This window comes from Rhincodon typus, chromosome 1, assembly GCF_021869965.1.
Source record: "Rhincodon typus isolate 14 chromosome 1, sRhiTyp1.1, whole genome shotgun sequence".
NCBI lineage: Eukaryota > Metazoa > Chordata > Chondrichthyes > Orectolobiformes > Rhincodontidae > Rhincodon > Rhincodon typus.
The window spans coordinates 123172299-123192216 of NC_063332.1; positions in this window are offsets into that span (position 1 = coordinate 123172299).

The window sequence follows — 19918 nt, forward strand, 5'->3', positions numbered from 1 at the left end:
AACACAGAAGATTATTAGGGAACTTAACAGAAAGATTATTTCCCATTATGGGGGGACCAGAGGGTAGTAAATTTGTGGAATTCTTTACCGCAGTGAGGCCTAAAGGCTGGATGATTAATCTATTCAAGGCTGAAATAGACATATTTTTAGCAAAAGAGTTGAGTGTTATGTGGAAAAGATTGGAAAGTGTTGAGGATTATTGAAAGATGGAATAAACTCAATAGGGTGAGTGGCCTACTTCTGCTCCTACATTTTATGATGATATGTTTTTAAGGTCTTTTCTATTCTTAAATTGGTAATAAAGTGAGTAAAATATACAAGAAGCAATATATGTAAGTGAATGATATCATGAAATAATTAATTAAAACTGATTAAATATGGCAGGTGATATGCCAAGGCTGCAGCAGGAGGGAGCTCTGAGTACCATTCTGATCCAGAACAAACATGTTCAGCTAGTTCACAGCCTTGGCTGAAGGACACTGAACTAAGGAGGCCGGGGCACATCAGGGAAGCAAAGGTTATATGGATTATTTGTACCAGGAAGCAGTCACGTCAGTCAATATGTCAAGAGCCCCTGGATGAAGGCTATCCCCTTTGATTTGTTCGAAGACTACTTCCATAAGACTTTGAAACATGACCTTTTGGTTGAAGAACTTGCAGCAGGTTTGTTGTGTAAGCTGCCGCCACATGGTGCTAGTATGAGATTGATATAGTACAGTGCCATACAGCAATATGTCCATCCCATTGACTGATCATTGCTGAAAACCTCTGCCTGGCTTTGTGTCTGCGCTGAAAGACAAGGCTAAACAGAAGGATTGTGAGACGGTTAGTTCTAAATGAGGGGGCAAAGCACAAAATGTCAAGGTAAGGCAAGACAAGAATGCTGTGAGCATCCAAGTAGATGCAAATGAGTGAGCACTAAAATCAACTGAGAACTCTGAAATATATCATGGGCGAATCCATTCACTGAGTGCCCATCCCTGTGTGCAAAGTGTCTGGGCGGCAGAAATCCAATAAAAGGTGCCACACACTCCAAAGTACAGCACTGAAGTGTTGAAATGAATTGTAAGTGGGTCAGAGATGAGCCATGAGGATGTGAAGAGGTTGGTGCATGTTCAATGCTAACATTCACGGACAGTGGGTTACAGGTGGTCACTGCCCATGTAGTCTGTTCTGAGATGCGTGAGACTACCAGCCAAGATGGAGGCCTGGATGAGTAAGCAGTAAGCTGGAGTTGCCAGATTTCCATGATGACTTTCATGTCAGGAATTTTCACCTTCTAGTTTCTCATTGACATGTGGGAGAATAGGAAACTGCATATCAATGAAGAAAGATTAGGTACTCATGGCATGTAAAAGCCTTTTGCTACTCACTAGTGAACCTGAGGCTATGAGAAGTATAGATGGAGTCAATGGATGGAAAGTTGGCTTGCGTGATGAGCTGGGCTGTGTATACAACATTTCTGTAATTTCTTACAGTCCAGGGCAGAGCATTTGCCATGCCAAGCTGTGATGTATCCAGATAAAATGCTTTCTATGGTAGATCTATAAAAATTGATAGGTGTCTTTACAGACATACTAAACCTTTCCTCCCTCATTACTAATATTCCTGCCCTCAACATTTCCTACTTACTTGGGGACACCTCATCAACTATCCTGCTCCTGCATCACTAGTGAGATTCTTATCTTGCCATTCAAAACATGGTTGAAGAATTAGACATTTTTTCTTTGATGTTGTAAAACTAATTTGTGCTAATCTCACAATATTTTCCTAACTGATTGGCTATTGTTTAAGGGCTGGGAAGATTCCATCACTATTTCTTTCAATGACAGATGTTTATAAAAATTTATCAGGGTAGGTGATGATGACACAGTTAGATTTCTGCTGATTTATCGTCAATGAGTGAAGACATAGCAATTTATGGGCGTTAAAATACATTTATATTCTTGGTTGGAACAGGTAGAATATTTGAGATGAGCTTTAATGGGCCAAATGATTTTTTTTTTCTAACCATTGAACTTATCTACTCCTTTAATTTCCAAATGGTGTAAATGATATTTCATTGATTAGTGGAATCAGCCATTTTGTTTTTTAAAATCATTGATTATAACCTGATGCTCGTGTGAATTATTTTAGATTTTACTCTGTCAAGTTCAACTTACCATTTAATAGTGCATTATTTAATTTGGTTATATTCTAAAGAATTTCTACAGCTTCTTAAAGCTTGAGCATATTTCTTGAAACACAATGAAAACCAAGCAACATCTATGCCCATTTGCAACTATGGAATTATTCTATTTACTGTTACTGTTTTTTGAATGAGTTTCATGGCGTCCCACATGATTTGGGTAGATTTTTTGTCTCATGAAGGCTTCCCTTCTCCTCCTTACTAATTATGCATTCAAACTTTTATAGAGTCATACAGCGTGGAAAGAGATCCTTCAGTCCAACTCATTCGTGATGACCAGGGTTCCCAAACTAAACGAGTCCCATTTGCCTGCACTTGGACCATACCCTTCGAAACTTTTCCTATTCATGTACCTATCCAAATGTCTTTTAAATGTCATAACTGTACCATTACCTAAATTCCTTCTGGCAGTTCATTCCGCATACGAACCGCTATCTGTGTGAAAACGTTGCCCCTCAGGTCCCTTCTAAATCCTTCTCCTCTCACCATAAAATTATGCCCTTTAGTTTTGAACTCCCCCACCCTAGACACAAGGCCTTTGTTATTCACCTTATCTATGCCCCTATGGAATACATGGGCCCCTACATTAGGAAATCATGCTGCCTGTGAGGCAGACATTCCTGGCCCTCACCAGATCTTCCAGTGTACATGCCTTTGATGCCACATTTAAAGTCCAGTTGCACCTCACTTCAAATGCTGCGAGCCAGGAGCTAGTATCCACACTGTGGTGCTTCACTGAAGACATGGCTCAGACAGAAGGCAGGCTAGTTTGCCAATTTAGAGACAGGGACCTGAAAATGTTGATGGGTGGACTGGTGGAGAAGAGGGCAGTCTTTTTTTTCTCCCAGTGAATCTTTGCGGGACGCCACAACATCAGACGCAGCCAGAGTAGACACAGACTGCTGCCTCAGCCAGTGAAATGTCTCGGATAAAGCAGGATGCCCAGCAGTGTAGAAAGGAGATAAATGATTTTCTGTACTCTGTAAAAGTAGGTGCCACCATTTTCTGTGTGCTAACTTGTGCTCACAGGGCAGTGTTCACTTGTTGCCACTGCATACACATCTCACCAAGGCTGGTGGACTGCAACTGCCACTATTGCAAGAATCGTTTCTATTCAACTGCTGTCACCCACTACATTTTTGATTCAGTTTATTATTGTCATATGTACCTAGTTACAGTGAAAAGTTTTGTTTTGCGTGCAGTACAGGCAAATCATGCCATACAAAGTACATTGGGGCAATAGAAGAGAGCGGGAAATACAATGTTACAGCTGCAGTGAAGGTGCACGATGAGCAAGATCAACATTAAATTTAAAATTTGAGAGGTCCATTCAGAGGGGAAGAAGCTATTCTTGAATCTGTTAGTATGTGTGTTTAAGCTTTTGTATCATCTGCCAAATGGAAGATAGTTTAACCTTTTTGGGAGGGGTCTTTGATTATGTTGGCTGCTTTCCTGAGGCTACGAGAAGTATAGATGGAGTCAATGGATGGAAAGTTGGCTTGTGTGATGAACTGGGATGTGCATACAACATCTCTGTAGTTTCTTACAGTCCAGGGCAGAGCATTTGCCGTGTCAAGCTATGATGTATCCAGATAAAATGCTTTCAATGGTGGATCTATAAAAATTGATAAGTGGCTTCACAGACATACTAAACCTTTCCTCCCTCATTACTAACATTCCTGCCCTCAACATTTCCTACTTGCTCACTGGGGACACCTCATCAACTATCCTGCTCCTGCAACACTTCTGAAGCATCCCCCTTCATACTCAATCACAGAATTTATTTTGAATTTGATCCATAACCGTGCTGATGAAGTCAAGATTGCAGAGGAGTAGTGGACATCAGACTTCTCATTCTGTATGAAGAGAAAATTCTGAAAGACGTCAACTGGCACCCAATCCAGTAGGCATCATTGTGGTGCCATTGTGAACTCATTCTTAACCTGCACAGGCCCTTGTGAATCTGCTGCAGTTAATTCTTTCTCATGTCTTATGCAGGCACCATCAGCATCCAGTGAACCTACAAAATAAAGTAGCCAGACACTATCAACTCTGCCTTCACCTGTGACAAAGAAGCTGCTGAATCCTCGGAAGGGAGCATCAGCAAGACTGACACTGAACCGTTCACCAGCTCAGAGACTTTCAGCTCACTGGGTGTGCTTTCTAAATGCGACTTGGAATCGGGTGTGTTCATCCTTAACATGCCTTGGCAAGTGCTCAAGGAAGAAACACTCCGTGGAATGCCAGAACCCAGGCACCTACTCAATCCCAATCTAAAATGAGACGTTGTTATTAGCCATTAACAATTTACTCAAATTACAGACAGAGATAAACACAGGAGCATCAGACAGACTTATCAGAAACACTCAGTTAGATGGAGGACAACATCAATGTTACCAGTACAAGCAAATGACTCCTCGAATGCAGAGAGCCTCAGATATCAGGAATCCTTGAATCACAATGTTGAGGTATGCAACCATGGTGATATATGTTAATGTTGGCTAAACGTTATGTGCATGGAATGCACTAATGGTTAGTGTATAGACATCACTCCTTACTGACATCCATCTTGTGAGTGAGAGTATGGAATCTGTGATGATTCCACACATCTCTGCAGGGAAAGGTTCATTCCATCTAGCAGTTTACAAAGGAATGCATTGCAATTCAAGGCTGGGAGACATACAATGGAAACGTTAAGGATCCATTCTGTTTCATTGTGCATTTGTCTGTCAAAAAATAAACTGCACAAAGTGGTACCTGTCACAGGTTCAATGCTGTCCAGCACAATTCCAGTATTCCAGCACAATCTAACTGTTCATACACAGTCTGAATCATTAGAAGTTACCTAGGGTGGTAGGACCAATAGGAGGTTACTCCAATTTATCTGAACCTTCCAGCTATCTTGAAAGACTTCACCACACAACCCTTGAATAAGATATAGTTATCGAATGCTTTAAGATCTATTTGATTTTGTAATGTTAGTGTACTGTTGTAGTGACTGCAACTTTTGTGCCAATAGTCAGCATGACCTGCTATGTGCACTTACATGAAAGGAGATCACCCAAAGGTATCAAGCACCCAATATGTGGATAATGAGACATTTGTTCTGCAATACCAAAGACTACAAAAATTACAATGACCTTTGCATGAAGTAGGACCTGTTTGCCAGATTACCAACAAAATATTAATCATGTCAGAAAGTTCAAACTCAGCTCACTCATCGTGGAAGTTGGTTTCAGTTGGGTTCTTTCAGGCCCCTTGTGCTTGGCAATGCATTGCTCTGTCACGCTGCCTTGGATGACTGTCAGGATCAAGCTCCTGTTCCTCAGCCCCATCGCCGAACTCAAAAGATCAATCCCCCACTTCATTCACATCCAGGACACACCACCTCTGTTGACTCCAGTTGTGAAGGATGGAGAATGGTACAATGATGTGGCACAACCTCTTTTGGCTATACTACAAGGTCCCGACAGAGCTGTGCAGGCATCAAAACCACATTTTTAAGAAGCCTACACTCTGTTCCATTATGGCCCTGATGGAAGTGAGAGCAGTTTCGTATCCCCATTCTGCATCAGTCTGAAGGTGTCATAAAGATGTGATGACGCATATTTAAAAGCAGCAATTCTTATCTCGCAGCAGCCATTTGTTATGGCCCAAGAACCTTAGAAGGAAGAAGGAGCCTATAAGGTCTCTATTATGTACACATCAGGTTAACTCGCAGGATATCTGGCATAGAGCTCCAGAATTTAGCACGCATGATGTATATAATTTGGACATTCATGGAATTGAAGCCTTTTCCATAGACAATATTCTCTAGTTGGTGATAGGGCACCTTCAAAGTATGTTGGTGCTTTTATGTTTGAGGAGGGAATCCAGAATGTTATTCTGCATGTTGAGAATTTGATTTATTTTCATTCTCGTCACATTTTCTCAGCTTTCTCACCATTATTTACACTGCACCAGGAGGGTGAATATCCACTTGTGTCTCAGAGCAGTTTCTTCACTATTTATTTTGGGATAAATTGTGCTAAATTCCTTGATTCATCTCCTTTTACAACTATTAGGCCAAATGAAACACCTTCCTCTTGAGTTATAATTCTTGCATTTATGGAGTTTCTAAAAATATTACCTGGAATCTGGCCTACTTCCTGATTCATTACCTTGAAGTTTCAAACAAGCTATATTAGACCTGTCATTTCATGCTGCAAGTGTGCATTTCAATTTCTGATTCATCATTTCTGGCATCACATTTATCTTTCTACCTGACATTTTTGGTACTAACGATATAAAAATATGGCACTGACAAGATCATTGTCATTGAGTGAAAAGAACACTGCTGATCAATTGATTTTTTAATTGTTCTTTTACTTAGGTGTAGAAATACTGACCTATTATACTGTTGTACACTTGAAAGTAGTGTCATATTAAATGTAACGATCATCTGCTTTTAATCTAATCAAATTGTAATTTATTATACAATAACTGTAAAACTATAATCATGGGGTACAATTATAGTCAAAATTTTCAATATACCTCTGATCTTTATTCTTATCTCCTCCATGGGCTTTGGTCAAAGGGACATGATTTTTACCTGTTCCACTGATGTCCTTATTTTAACATTGACTGACTTGTTTATTTCCCTACCTTTCAAATCTCCTAAAGTAAAACAAGAGGACAGTTTCATTTTTTTAAGTTTTGCAGTCTCATTGGCCAGTTGTGTTTTCCAGACTTTTCTTTCTTTTTATAATATTTGGGAGTAAAATCCATTTATAAGGAACTTTTACAGTGAAAATTCTATGCTGAGGTAACGGCCCTGGTATGGGTTGTGATATGAAGGGATAGAGCTCGTGAGGCATGGAAATTAAATGCTGGAAGCTTTGGGGTAGATTAAGGTAGATTCTAGGAGTATTAAGATGATACTTTTATACCTTTCTCAGGAAGTGGGTGTCATTAGTAAGCATTTATAGCCCATCCCTAATAGCCCTTGAGAAGTTAGTGGTCCAGCTGTCTTCTAGAGCCACTGTAGTCCAGGTGGTGAAGATATCCTCACAGTGCTGCTGGAAGGAAGCACTGCAATTTTCACCAAGAGATGATGATGGCATGTGACTTTGAGCAGAAAATGCAGTTGCTGCTGCTTTCACTTGCTTGGGGTCCTTTTCATTCGAGGTGGTGGAGTTGGTGGATTTAGGAGCTGTGGATAAAGGAGTCGTGATGAATTGTTGCACTGTATCGCCTTGAAGATCATACATGCTGCCAAACATGGTGCACTGATGGCGAAGAAGTGAATGTCTATGGTGGTGGACATAGTGGCAATTCAAGGGAGTCTTCATCCTGGATGGTGTTAAGCATTTTGGTATTGTTGGAGCTGCACTCATCCAGGCAAGTGAAAAATGTTCCATCACACTCCCAGTTTGCACCTTGAGGATCGTGGAAAAAATTGAAGGTATTGGGTGCAAACCTGGTACTTATCCAGGATATAGGCCTGGAGTTCAAGTACAGGTCCAAATCCAGGATTGGTTATACCCAGCAGTGAAATATAGTTATCAACTGGAAATGGTAACAAGAGTTGTGTGGAAAGCTCCACAGGGAAGATATTTGTCAAAGGGGAGGAAATGTGGTAGGCTTTGATGGGCTGAATGGCCTCCTCCTATTCCAGTATTCCTATGTGGTCAAGCACCATGGAAGTATAGCTATTACATTATTTGGTAGGTAAGGAAGGAAACTGATCTTGCGTGTATGTAATGACCCAAAGAAAATCAAAAGGAATGAGGCAGATGTACAAAGCAATCTAGAAAAGACCCTCATGCTCCTGAGAGCTTCTTCCACTGGATTGGTTTGATCGGTTGATCTTGTGTGAGCTCCTGGTACATGATTGGAAGCTTTTTCCTATCTGCCCATACTTGAGCCAATCAGCTGAGTTAACTGAATAGATAATTGTTGATTTGACGAAATCAGGTGGTGAACATTTTCCACTGGGAATTTACAATGCACTTCTGCCTGTTGCCATCTGTGAACTAGCTGAGGCCTTGTGCAAAGCAAACCACCTGACTTAGTGGGTTTGGGATGTGGGCATTGGTCTTGGTGGTGAGTTGGCGTGGAAATGTACGCCAAAGTAGTTTGAATTATACACTGTAAATAATCACTTATAATGCCAAAGCCCAAATAGGAAAGTACACTGATACTCATGTTCCATTACTCTTAGTGTGGTCTCAAAAATGTAGGATTTAAATATTTAATCAAATTATACAAAATCCCCAATTTACTTGCCTGACAAATGCAGTATAATGGAATAGACTGAGCAGGTATCAGTATTCAAAAAGAAACTGCTGTTCTTTACAAAAAAATTTCAGGCAATATAACTTACAATTTACAACTCTAACTTAATCTCTCCCATTTCTTAAATGCCCACACGCTGCTATATCCTGGAGCACCCTTGTGTACTTCTTGTGTTTGATGCTTTACAAGGCTGGTTACTAGGAGACAAGGGCTACCCACTGCTACCATGGCTCATGATACCATTGCGCAGCCGCCTAACTAATGCAGAGCACAGATACAATATTGTCCATGTTTAAACCAGGGCCTTGATGGAACAAATAATAAAGCTGCCGAATATGCAGTTCTGCGACTTGAATTGGTCTGGGCAGGTAGAGCCTCCAGTATAGCCTGGACAGAGTATGCCGCACCAACTTTGCAGGCTGTGCTCTGCACAATTGAAATCTATCAAGAGGCAATACAGGTGCTGAGGAACTGGGGGAATGGGAGCAATCTTCCAAGGAGGAGGAAGAAGAGGATGAGGACATTGGGGCAGATGAAGGTCTCTTTGTGCATGAGAGAGCTCAACTCTTTGAGGCATTACAAGCCAGCCAGGACCTGATTAACTCTGAGTTCCAATCGATGACAACTAAGTGAAGTGAAATAGTTACTGGTCATCATGCAGGAATTTAGTTTCCATTGCGAGGGCAAACTGCAGCCTCTGTTCATTTTGTTTGTGTTCACTTTTGCTGACTATGAGCTCCACTTTGGAATTGTCTGATTTCTTGCCTGAATGTGATGACGCTGCACTGAACAATTAGAAAACAAGGGTGTTCAGTGGGCAATGGGGACAGGATAGCGGTGACTTAGAGATGGTGTTTAGATGGATGTAGCTAAGGACAGCTAAATTATGTGGCCTGGTGGTTAAACAGCGATTAGACTGAGAGAATGGGTATTGTATGCGCAAGAGTGTGCCAGTCCCCATGCAAGCTATGTGCTGTGAGCAACATGGCATTTCTTTGCTGGTAACGTGCCATGTTGGATTGCCGATGCTTGTCCGGGTGGATCGCACTGTTCTAGCGATGGCAGGGCGCTGGGAGTGTGGTCTTTCAGCAGAAATCTAGTAAGTGGTGAGTGGTAACCACGAATTGTAGGATAGGGCCAGAACCAAGCAAGAGACGAGCTATAGGAGCGGGTATGTAGTTATTGAGGTGAGTTTTGTAAGACAGAGTGAGAGACCTTACTAAGCATCCTGGTGAGAAATCCTCCATGAAACTGGATGAAGTTGACACATAAACAAAGAAAAATAAGACTCAGCCTATGGTCTTTACAATGTCAATGTGTAGACTTTAAGAATTCTTGTTCCTAGAGACTGAAGTTCATTAAATCTGCTCTATGTTGTGTGGAACCTTATGGTCCCATCAGTAACAAGGTCTAGTGTTCCTTATTTTGTAGAAGAATGTCATCTTTGACAGGCAAATCCATGCAAGGACTGTTAATGGCATACAACAAGTCAACCGTCCTATATGTTATGAGGAGATCCCTGCAGATGTCATAAACTATGAATGCCAGTATTTGTAGAGGAATGATGCTCCTAGTTCATGCAATGATAACTGTAGACATCTACTATTGCAATTATTTTCAGATTCATAAGGCTCATAAACACAAGCCTGTAGCCCTTTTGTCAAAGAACTCAGCACACTACTACAAAACGATGACTTGTATCTATGTGGTGCCTTCAATAGAATAAAATGTCACAAACCTCTTCACAGAAGTGCGATAGAGTAATATTTACACCAAGCTTGACATCCAGTGATGGAGCTATTAAAATCTGGAATGTTCAAGAGGCCAGGAATAGTGAAGAGCTACCTTCTCAGAGGATTGTAGGGTTGGAGCTGATGACACACTTACACAAGAGTCGGAGCCATAGAGAGATTTGAAAACAAAATGAGAATTGTAAAATTGAATTGTTGATTAACAGGCGTCCGTGTCAGTTAGAGAACATAAAAGTGATGGGTGAATGTTACTTGGTGTAAGTTAGAACAGGAGGAGCAGAGTTTTGAGTGACATCAACATTAGTGTAAAATGCAGGAGACCAACCTGGAGTATATTGTAATAGTCAAGTCTAGGCATAGCAAAGACATGGATGAATTTCTGTAAGACACTTCATGAAATATGCAGGTCTCCCTGTCGTATGAAGTAAGCTCTTCCAACACCATCACCTCTTGAATTATAACTCTGGGGATATATTTAAATAAGATCTACAGACCTCAGCAGCTATCCATAAGACTCTCTACGTCTCCTGTGATGTTGTTTTATGAGTTTGATCTCCTGGGATCTATGATGTTCCTCCTTCCACAATGAAAGACAGTCTCTACAGGTCCGGAAACATAATCAAGGCAACGGTCAGTGAAGGATTCAGACACCGTGCAGCAATGTAACAGTCTCTGCATGCAGAATGAATAGCTACAGTCTAGATTTGACCTCCACCAGCAGTATATGCGCAAATGAAAAAGTAGGTACTTAAAATCATTGAAAGAACAATCTAGCTCATCATTGCTATCCAGTAATCTCAACTGAGAGGTTTTCACATGAACATCAGTTGAGCACAGGACTGAGCCGACTATGATGCCCTCACAGTTGAATAACTTCTGGCTCAATTAACTAACTACAAATCAATCTGAAGAATGACACTGTTTGTTTCAGAAGCAAAATATTGCCAACATTTTTAAAGTCAAAATTTTCCTTTAGTGTGTTTTTGATTTGTGAATCTTGTGTTATGTACAGCCTTTTTTTGTGTCAACTAGGATTTCAATAACCCTACTTGAAAGGGCAACTTCTGCCTTCCAACAACCAATCTTGCATTTTTGAACAATCTTGAGGACTCTTGGTTACCTAAAGATGCAATCCACGCGAGCTCCCTGGAAAAATGGTTAGTGACTTATACATTTGCTTCACTTATGATTACTTGTCATCTGAGCATTCAGGAGATAGTAATCATTTCTGTTAATAAAAGGAAGCAAAGCAATATCAGTGTAATTAAGAGACTCAGGGATTGCCGTATAACTAGAAAAAAAATGTGTCTGCTTCCCTCAAGTTCGTTCAGACTCCATCGTGGTACTCAATAATTCCAGACGTTCAGTCTGGTCTGGAGGTTTGTGTTAACTCCAAAGTCCAACCTGAGCTCTGGAGTTTTCATTTATCAGTGATATCATGTCATATACCTCAAAAAGAAGATCCAAGTTTTTTAACTTTTAAAATTATTTCAGATTACATGGGCAGGTGGGATAGAACAATTTTTCAAGTTTTAAAAACTTTCTTATTGACATTGTCAAACTTAGCCATTTCGAATGCAAACTGCATAACACAGCAACTTTTACCTGAATAGACAAGATGTTTGTCTTAGATAATCAGATCTGTAGATAGAGTCAATCTTCCACTCACATTGTGGCACATTCAGTGACCAGCAAACAATGGTGGGAAAAGTTGGAGTGATGGACACACTTACCTCTATTGACAGTGCCATTTGAACGTTTGCAATTCTAATTTCAGGAGCTGACACATTGAATTGAATTAGGTCTATTGTCACACATACTCACATGAGTACAGTAAGAAGTTTAAAGTCGCCACTTACAGTGCCATCTTAGATATAAAGGTACCTCGGTACAGTATCTTGGTACAAAGCAGAACAATAAAGAAAACAAAGTTAAACTTTACAGTCTTTCTTACTGAAAAATAGAAAAACAAAGAAACACAGTTACCAGTTCAACACTACAGTCCATAAGCAACAAGGCATGCTGGGCTCACACTTTTCACAAGGGCTCGAACACCGCCACCAAACCCGCCCCCCACCACCCCCACCCCGCCCCAACCTCCCACTCCACTCCAGGCTGATTATCTGTTGCATTCTTGTTGAAATGTAATCATTTTAAACTCGATTCTTTGCTTGAACAGAAAGTGAGTGTCATTTATTTTGCTTTCAATGGTAATAAATTCTAAGTATTTATTCTTTGTGTCTTCAAACATCCCAGTACACAGTATGTCCCTTCACAAACAACATTCAGGCTAAGGTCAATAAGTGACAAATAAAGTTGCACTACATGAGTGCCAAGACATAACCATCTCAAAGGTATTCAATTACATTACCATTTCAGAAAGCCCCATTGTCAACATTCTTAGGGTTACACCTGACCAGCCAAATAAATGCTGTGGCTACAAGAGCAGACAGAGTCTCAAATCTCCGTGGCAAGTAACTCACCCCCTGACCACCCAAAGCCTGCCCACTGTCTACAAAGCACAAGTCAGGAAGATGGTGAAATACTTTCCACCTGCCTGGATTAATGCAGTTCCAATAACATTCCAGAAGCTCAACACTATTCAGGACATAACAATCCATTCAGCACGTTAAACTTTCACACCCACCACCATTGACCTATAGTGGTAGTGGTAGTGGTATGATTCACTGCAGCCATTTGCCAAATATCCTTCAACAGCACCTGCTGAACCCAAGAACTGTACATATGACTTAGGAACAGAAACAGACCATTCAGTCCTTCAAACCTGCTCCAACATTCAATAAGATCATGCCTGATCTGTTGGTGATTTGAATTCCACTTCCCACCTATTTTCGGAAAAGTTTGATTCCATTGTCTAGCAAGAAGCTATTTGCCTCCATCTTAAGAATATTCATCGATTCCATTTTGAGGAAGTCCAAAGTTACATAATCCTCTGCAAGAAAAGAAATTTCCCTCTTCTCCATCCTAAAAAGGCAATGCCTCAATTTTAAACAGTGTCTCCAGTTCTGGACTGGCCCACAAGAGGAAATATACTTTCCACATTCACATTGTCAAGACCTTTCTGAATCTTATATACTGCAGTTAAGTCACCCCTCTTCTAAACTCCAGTGGAAGCAAACTCAGCATGTCCAACCCTTCCTCATAAAACAATCCGCTCATTCCAGATATCAATCTAGTAAACCTCCCCTGAACCTCCTCCAACACATTTACAATCCTTCTTGAATAACGTGATCTGAACTACCTACAGTATTCAAGACGTGGTGTTATACAGAAAGAAAGAGCCGTAATTGCATGCAATGTACCATCAGGGTGGTGTGGTGTCTAAGTGATTTGCTCTGCTGCCTCACAGTGCCAGGGACCCAGTTTCGATTCCAGCCTTGAGTGACTGTCTGTGTGGAGTTTGCATGTTCTCCCTATGTCTGTGTGAGTTTTCTCCCATAGTCCAAAGATGTGCAAGTTAGATGGTTTGGCCATGGTAAATAGACTGTAGTATCCAGGGATGTCCAATCTGGGTGGGTTAGCCATGGTAAAGGTAGGGATAGGGTGGGATGCACTTTGGAGGGTTGGTGCTGACCTGATGGGCCAAATGGCCTCTTGCTGAACTGTAGAGATTCTATGATTCTACCTGGCTTAGAACTATATCCCCATTCTTTTACTGATGCTGAGTCACTCTGATACTATTAAAGTATGTATGTGTGAAAATTAAGTGTAATAGTATTGTGCTTGGCTGTGACGTTGTCCACGTTTGAATTATAATCCAAAACGTACTATTTAAATTCATAAATGGAGAATAGCGATTTGCAATGGATTTTTTCCCAATCAGCTAGGAAACAGAAGCTGGTTTTGTTTTCGGGTCAGCTGTCCAGCTGAGGGGGAGGACACAGATTAGGATGAAGAGTTGCATGTATGTGAGTGAGCCCTTAATTGGCATAGAGACTGTTTTCCTGTCTAATTAAAGGTGGCATGCAAGCAGGCTTTGGAAGCTGAAGGGGCAATTACAAGCTGCAGTACATGGCAATTAACTAAGGGGAGACCTCATCAAGAAAGCGTCCACTCAGCCACTTCCTAAAATCTTAAATAAAAGATAACAGGGCAAGCTGGAAATATGGTCAGCTTCAGAAACATACCTGAAGCAAGTCTTTTAATGCACATGATTGCTTGTTTTCTCATGGACTTTGCCACACTCCAAACTCAATTCTCTAAAGAAATGGCCAGTACTGGGAATGGTGTCCAGCCAGTGACACGTTGGCCAATGTCAATATTTTCATGCTGCCTCTCACCTCTATTAGTGCTGTTGTGGGGGCATCCAACGTTCAGCCCTTGGGGTTGAGGTGCCAGAAGGAGCCTGGCACTTTTAAATTATGAGTCCAGGAAGGAAACAGTGTCTTCAGAAACGATGGGAACAAAAGTCAGGAAATTACTACTTCAATAATCCAATGGGCCAATAATAGTTTATTTTTAATAAGCCATATAAGCCCTGGTAGCTGCAGATGAAGATCCTGTAAAACTATCACATATCTTAGTCCTTGCTTCTTTTTATGTTAGTGTTCTGGCAAAGAGAATTTTATATTTTAGCCTTGAATATACTAATGCTAAAATAATAAGTCAGTGCTTAAGTTGTAAGCTGCTTTTAATGTTCTATGACTGAAAATGCAGTTAATAAATAAATATAGACTAAGCAAACTGGAGAGATTATTCTGCATTATAGGGAAGATCCATGTTGATTAAGCCCTGTTTAGAAAGCCATCAGTGCTATGTTATGATGACTTCAGCCTGCAGCCATATAATCGTTCGAGACATGAATAAAAACATACATCTTTAATGACTCTATTTTATGATATCCACAGCAATCCCTTCATTTTGTTTTGGAATTATTTAAATTTCAGGGAAGTGAGATTATTTTAAATTTTGAGATTATTTATATTTCCAATGATGACGTTGTCCATTCAAATATTATTGTATCAGATCACATACATCTACCGCACGTAATTCAAGGTAATCAATTCACTACTGTTGAAAGGATCATTTTCCATTCCCAGCTCAAGGCCTTTACTGCTCAATGTGTCTTTAGTTTTGACAGGCTCTTAGGAACTAGACAAAGGTTGAATTCTCAAATAGCACAGCTCATGTATGTAATGTTCTTGTATTCTCTATTTTTGTTCAGGTCCCACCAGCACATTTTAAATACATTATGCCTGAGTACAAATCACGCACAAAAGAAGGTCAATTTGCAATCATTCCATGTTTGTACCTGAATTGAACCAATCCAACAGTTTAGTTTACAAAAATATAAGAACTAGGAACATTTGGGTTTTTGAGGCTGCTCTGCTATTCAGTAAGATTTGTTTGTGATTTGTTTGTTTGTTTGTTTGTTTGTGGCTCCACATTCCTGCCTACACCCCATAACCTTTCAATGTCTTGTAGGTCAAAACTCTGTCTAATTCAGCCTTGGAAATATTTGATATTCAGACTCTACTGCTCTCTGGCATACAGAATTCTAAAGGGCAATAATCATCACAGAGCATGGTGCATATATGGAACAAACTGCTAGAGAAAGTTATAAAAGCAAGTACAATTACAACATTTAAAAGAATTTTGGTTAGGTACATGAATAGGAAATGTTTAGAGGGATATGGGCCAAATGCAAGCAAATGGGACTAGTTCAGTTTAGGAGACCTGGCTGGCATACTCAAGTTGGGCCGAAAGGTCTGTTTCTGTGCGGTAAGACTGTACGACTCTATCTGAAAAAAAGAAATTCATTCTCACTTCCATCTTAAAGGTGAGACTGCTCATTTTGAAACTGTGCCCCTACTTCTAGATTACTCTATTAAGGGAAGCATACTGTCTGCACCATCTTTATCAAACTCCCTCAGAATATTATATTTCTGCAATATCTCCTGTCATTCTCCTAAAGTTCAATAATTCTACACACTCTTTCCTCAAAAAATAATGCCTTTATCCCAGGAACCAACATAGTGAGCCTTCTCTGAACTACCTCCAATCCAGATATATTCGTTCTTAACTAAAGAAGCCAAAAAGAAGCCTAGAAGATGCAGTCACTTCAACGGCATAAACAGCCATAGTGAAACTTTACTATTTTTATATTCCATACCTCTTGCAATAAAACCTAAAATTCTATTTGCCTTCCTTACTACTGCATGCTAACTCTTTGTGATTCATGATTGTCTTATGAGGAAAGGATGAGCAGGATGGGCCTATATTTGTTGGTAAAAATAAGCAATCAACATCTGAAGGGCTGATAACAATCAGGCTAATTGGGGTAGCAAGGTAATTAAATGTACTGGCCGTGTCTGAATGAATATCTTATGAATGATCCTTTCAAATAACATTGCTCGAATTGCAACAAACAAATCACATTTTTGAGATGTATCATTAATTATCATAGTTGCTGTCCATAAGGGATATGAAGCTGAAAACTGATGACCTTTTTTTCTATTAATTGTTCTCAACATGTGGATGCCACAACGTTTTGTGGCACTAGCAACGGGTACAAACTAATCTTGCACCAGCCTCAGTGGTAGCATCCTTTCAGTGAGCTAATTGTTTGCTTTAATCACAATGCACCAGCTTAGTTATTGGTGCATTAGATTTCACACAGGGAGCAACGTTCTCTCGAAGCTGCATAGCCACAGAGCTACTCCAAGGTTCCGCTGAGGTCCTCCACACATTGATTGGCTTGATTGGCATGTCAACACATTGACATCCGGCTTTGGAAGTCACAGCCTTGGGCAAACCTTGGTGTTCCGCACACCATAAAAACACTGGGAGGAATATTAATAGGGTGACTGAGTTCCAGTGACAATATGTACTATTACATACACATTATAGTTTGGAGCTATGGATTGTGGTAGGTAGTGCAACTTACTTTATATCACATAGTTTACCAGAAATTTCTCCAACTGCGATTTCCATGTATTGGATAGATTCATCGATTAAATGCTGCTTTATTTCTGATGCTGGCCTACAGATGATTTACTAAATTCAATTCCACAATTTCTCCTTTGTGAGGTGTGAACACTAAACCACCAGAGCTGCTAATTAAGTGTCATAACTACAATTGCACTCTCCCCAACTTTGTATACAATTGCCGAGAAATTATAACATGGAGACAGGCCATTAGGATCAAGCAGGTGCTTTTTATGGTCCACGGGGTTTTGTTACTATTGTTTCACTGAGAACATAAATTTATGTAGCCTGGTAAAAGATGAAGGTTAGTCAAATATTATTTATGGTAAAGTTAAGTAGTCTTCAGATTTGCCTTTTCATTTCTGACAGGAGCCTTATGCAATGAATAATGCAGCTTTTCCTTGTAAACGAAGACTCCAACGTATAGGCAGGAGAATCTAAGTCCCAATGTGGCATACTTACAACTGACACACATGACCTGTGTTAACAACATCACTGTCAAGAATCTAGGAAGGGAAGGCCAAAAGACACTGCATTAATTACAGATACTTTACTGTTTTTGCAGTTATTTATAGGCTGCAAGCTTTGTTGGCAAAACCGACACTTACTGCCATTCTCATTGCCTTGCAGATGGTGGTGGTGAATCTTGTTCTTGAACTCCTGCAGCCCATTTGGGAAGGAACTCCCACAAGAACAATTAGCTAGAGAATTCAGAATTTTGTTCCTGCAATATCCAAGTCAGCATGGTGTATGAACTGGAGCTGGAGATACTCCCTTTAGTTACAATACATATTTTCAAGTTTAATTTATAGTTTGCATTAAGAAGATAGAGACATTTATTGGAATGCTTCCTTCACCTGGTGCAGCGAGAGCAATGGCGAGTCTTGTGACAAAATAAGGCGGGAATGAAAAGGTTAGATTCTCAACGTTGAGAAAAATTGAAATGATTTTCCTCTCAAATGACAAGTTCAGAATCTCAGCCCGGAGTGGCAGTTATCTTATTTCTATGTGTTTGTGAATTATTAATAACATAACTTGCTCAAACAGCAAGACAGTAGACGACACAAAAACTCGACAGATAAAACTGAGCAAGTATCTGGTTGCCGTGGCTTGCCAAATGCCTGTTCTAGCTAATATCAGACTCGATGGGCTGAATGGTCTCTATCTGCAATGTAGAGATTCTATGGTTCTATGATATAAGGAAAAAAGCACAATGAGATAATACATTGATGATACATTGAGCTTACGTTATATGGCTCTTAAGGCATCAATCAGAAAATGATATCCCAGTAATTTGTAGCCACCCAATTGACAAGAATCCTGGCGAATCTCCATTTAGCCCTTCAAATCATCAGTAACCCTTTAATATTTCAGAATGAGAGTAGAATGTTACATTGCAGTGAAAGGATTGAACATCCACTAGAACATTGTTAGATCTGCAAGCAGCAATGCTTTATGCAGTTTTTCTCAGCAGACTTCTGTGCTAAATGGATATGTGAGATGCTGATTGTACATCTCCCAGCCCGAGTGGCACTGCACATAAATGGAAAGTTGATTCCATGCAGAGATGGTGTGGAATTATCTCTGATTCTATACCTGCATTCACAAGATGGGTATAAAAGTGAAACGATATGAGCAGACCAGGCCCTATCATATTTCTTCCACATTGCTTTTGGCCTCAGTGTTGTCCACACTAACAGGCAATATTTTAGAAGCAGACATCAACGTCACTGTTCAAGGATCCCTGATGCCTGATGTTATCTGCATTAAGGAATAGATTGTTAATGAGAGATGAGCAATGCTCAGACATTACAGTTTCTTTCATTCTTGGAATATCTGAAGAGTCTGCTCAGCTCTCACATGGCTGTGACTTAATCAGGTCCAATGATGAAAATTATACTACAGCAGACCCAGTAACAGAGCAAGTGAAAACATATGAATAGAAGTGATGGCTATTTACAATGATGCAGTACCCATGCAACTCATGTGCCCTCTGTATGGTTTCTTCTTGCTTTCCCTCCGAACAAGTCTAAGTGCAATCCCCACTTCCATAGCTGGTGTGGAGGGAGGTCACTTTGTGGTTGGCCCTATTGGCATGAAAAACTTGTGCCTTTGGGCCTGGGCAACGAGGTCTGTTGCGGGTCTCCTGCCCCCACTCAGCTTGTACTGCTGCAAGATTTGGGATCATAGACAGGGGAAGATGGAGGAGCCAGGCACATCTGGAGTGTCCTGGAAAAAGCTTCTTAAAAAGCTGGCACCACCTTGTGCCTCTGAGACGAAGGAATGTCTAGAGGGACGTTGAGTTCCCTTGTCACCTCTCTTGTGCTGCCATCGATGCTGAGTACACAGGCTAAAGCAATGGAGTACAGATTTGTTTGCATATCCAGCAAATACTGAGCATTCTGCTGCTCCACAGCAGTCACCAACCTCCCCAAGGAGGCAGCCAGGCATATGCATGCTGGAGCCAGCACAGAACTGAGTAGAGATTGGGGTTACTAGTTATGTGTGTGTATGTGCATGTGAGTGTATGTGTGTGTGTGTGTGGGTGGATGGGTGAGTGGGTTGGTGGGTGGGTGAGTGGGTGAGTGGATGGGCGAGTGGGTGGGTGGGTGGGCGAGTGGATGGGTGGGTGGGCGAGTGGATGGGTGAGTGGGTGGGCGAGTGGGTGAGTGGGTGGATGTATGTGTGTGTGTGGGTGGGTGGGTGAGTGGGTGGGTGAGTGGGTGAGTGGGTGGGTGGGTGAGTGGGTGGGTGT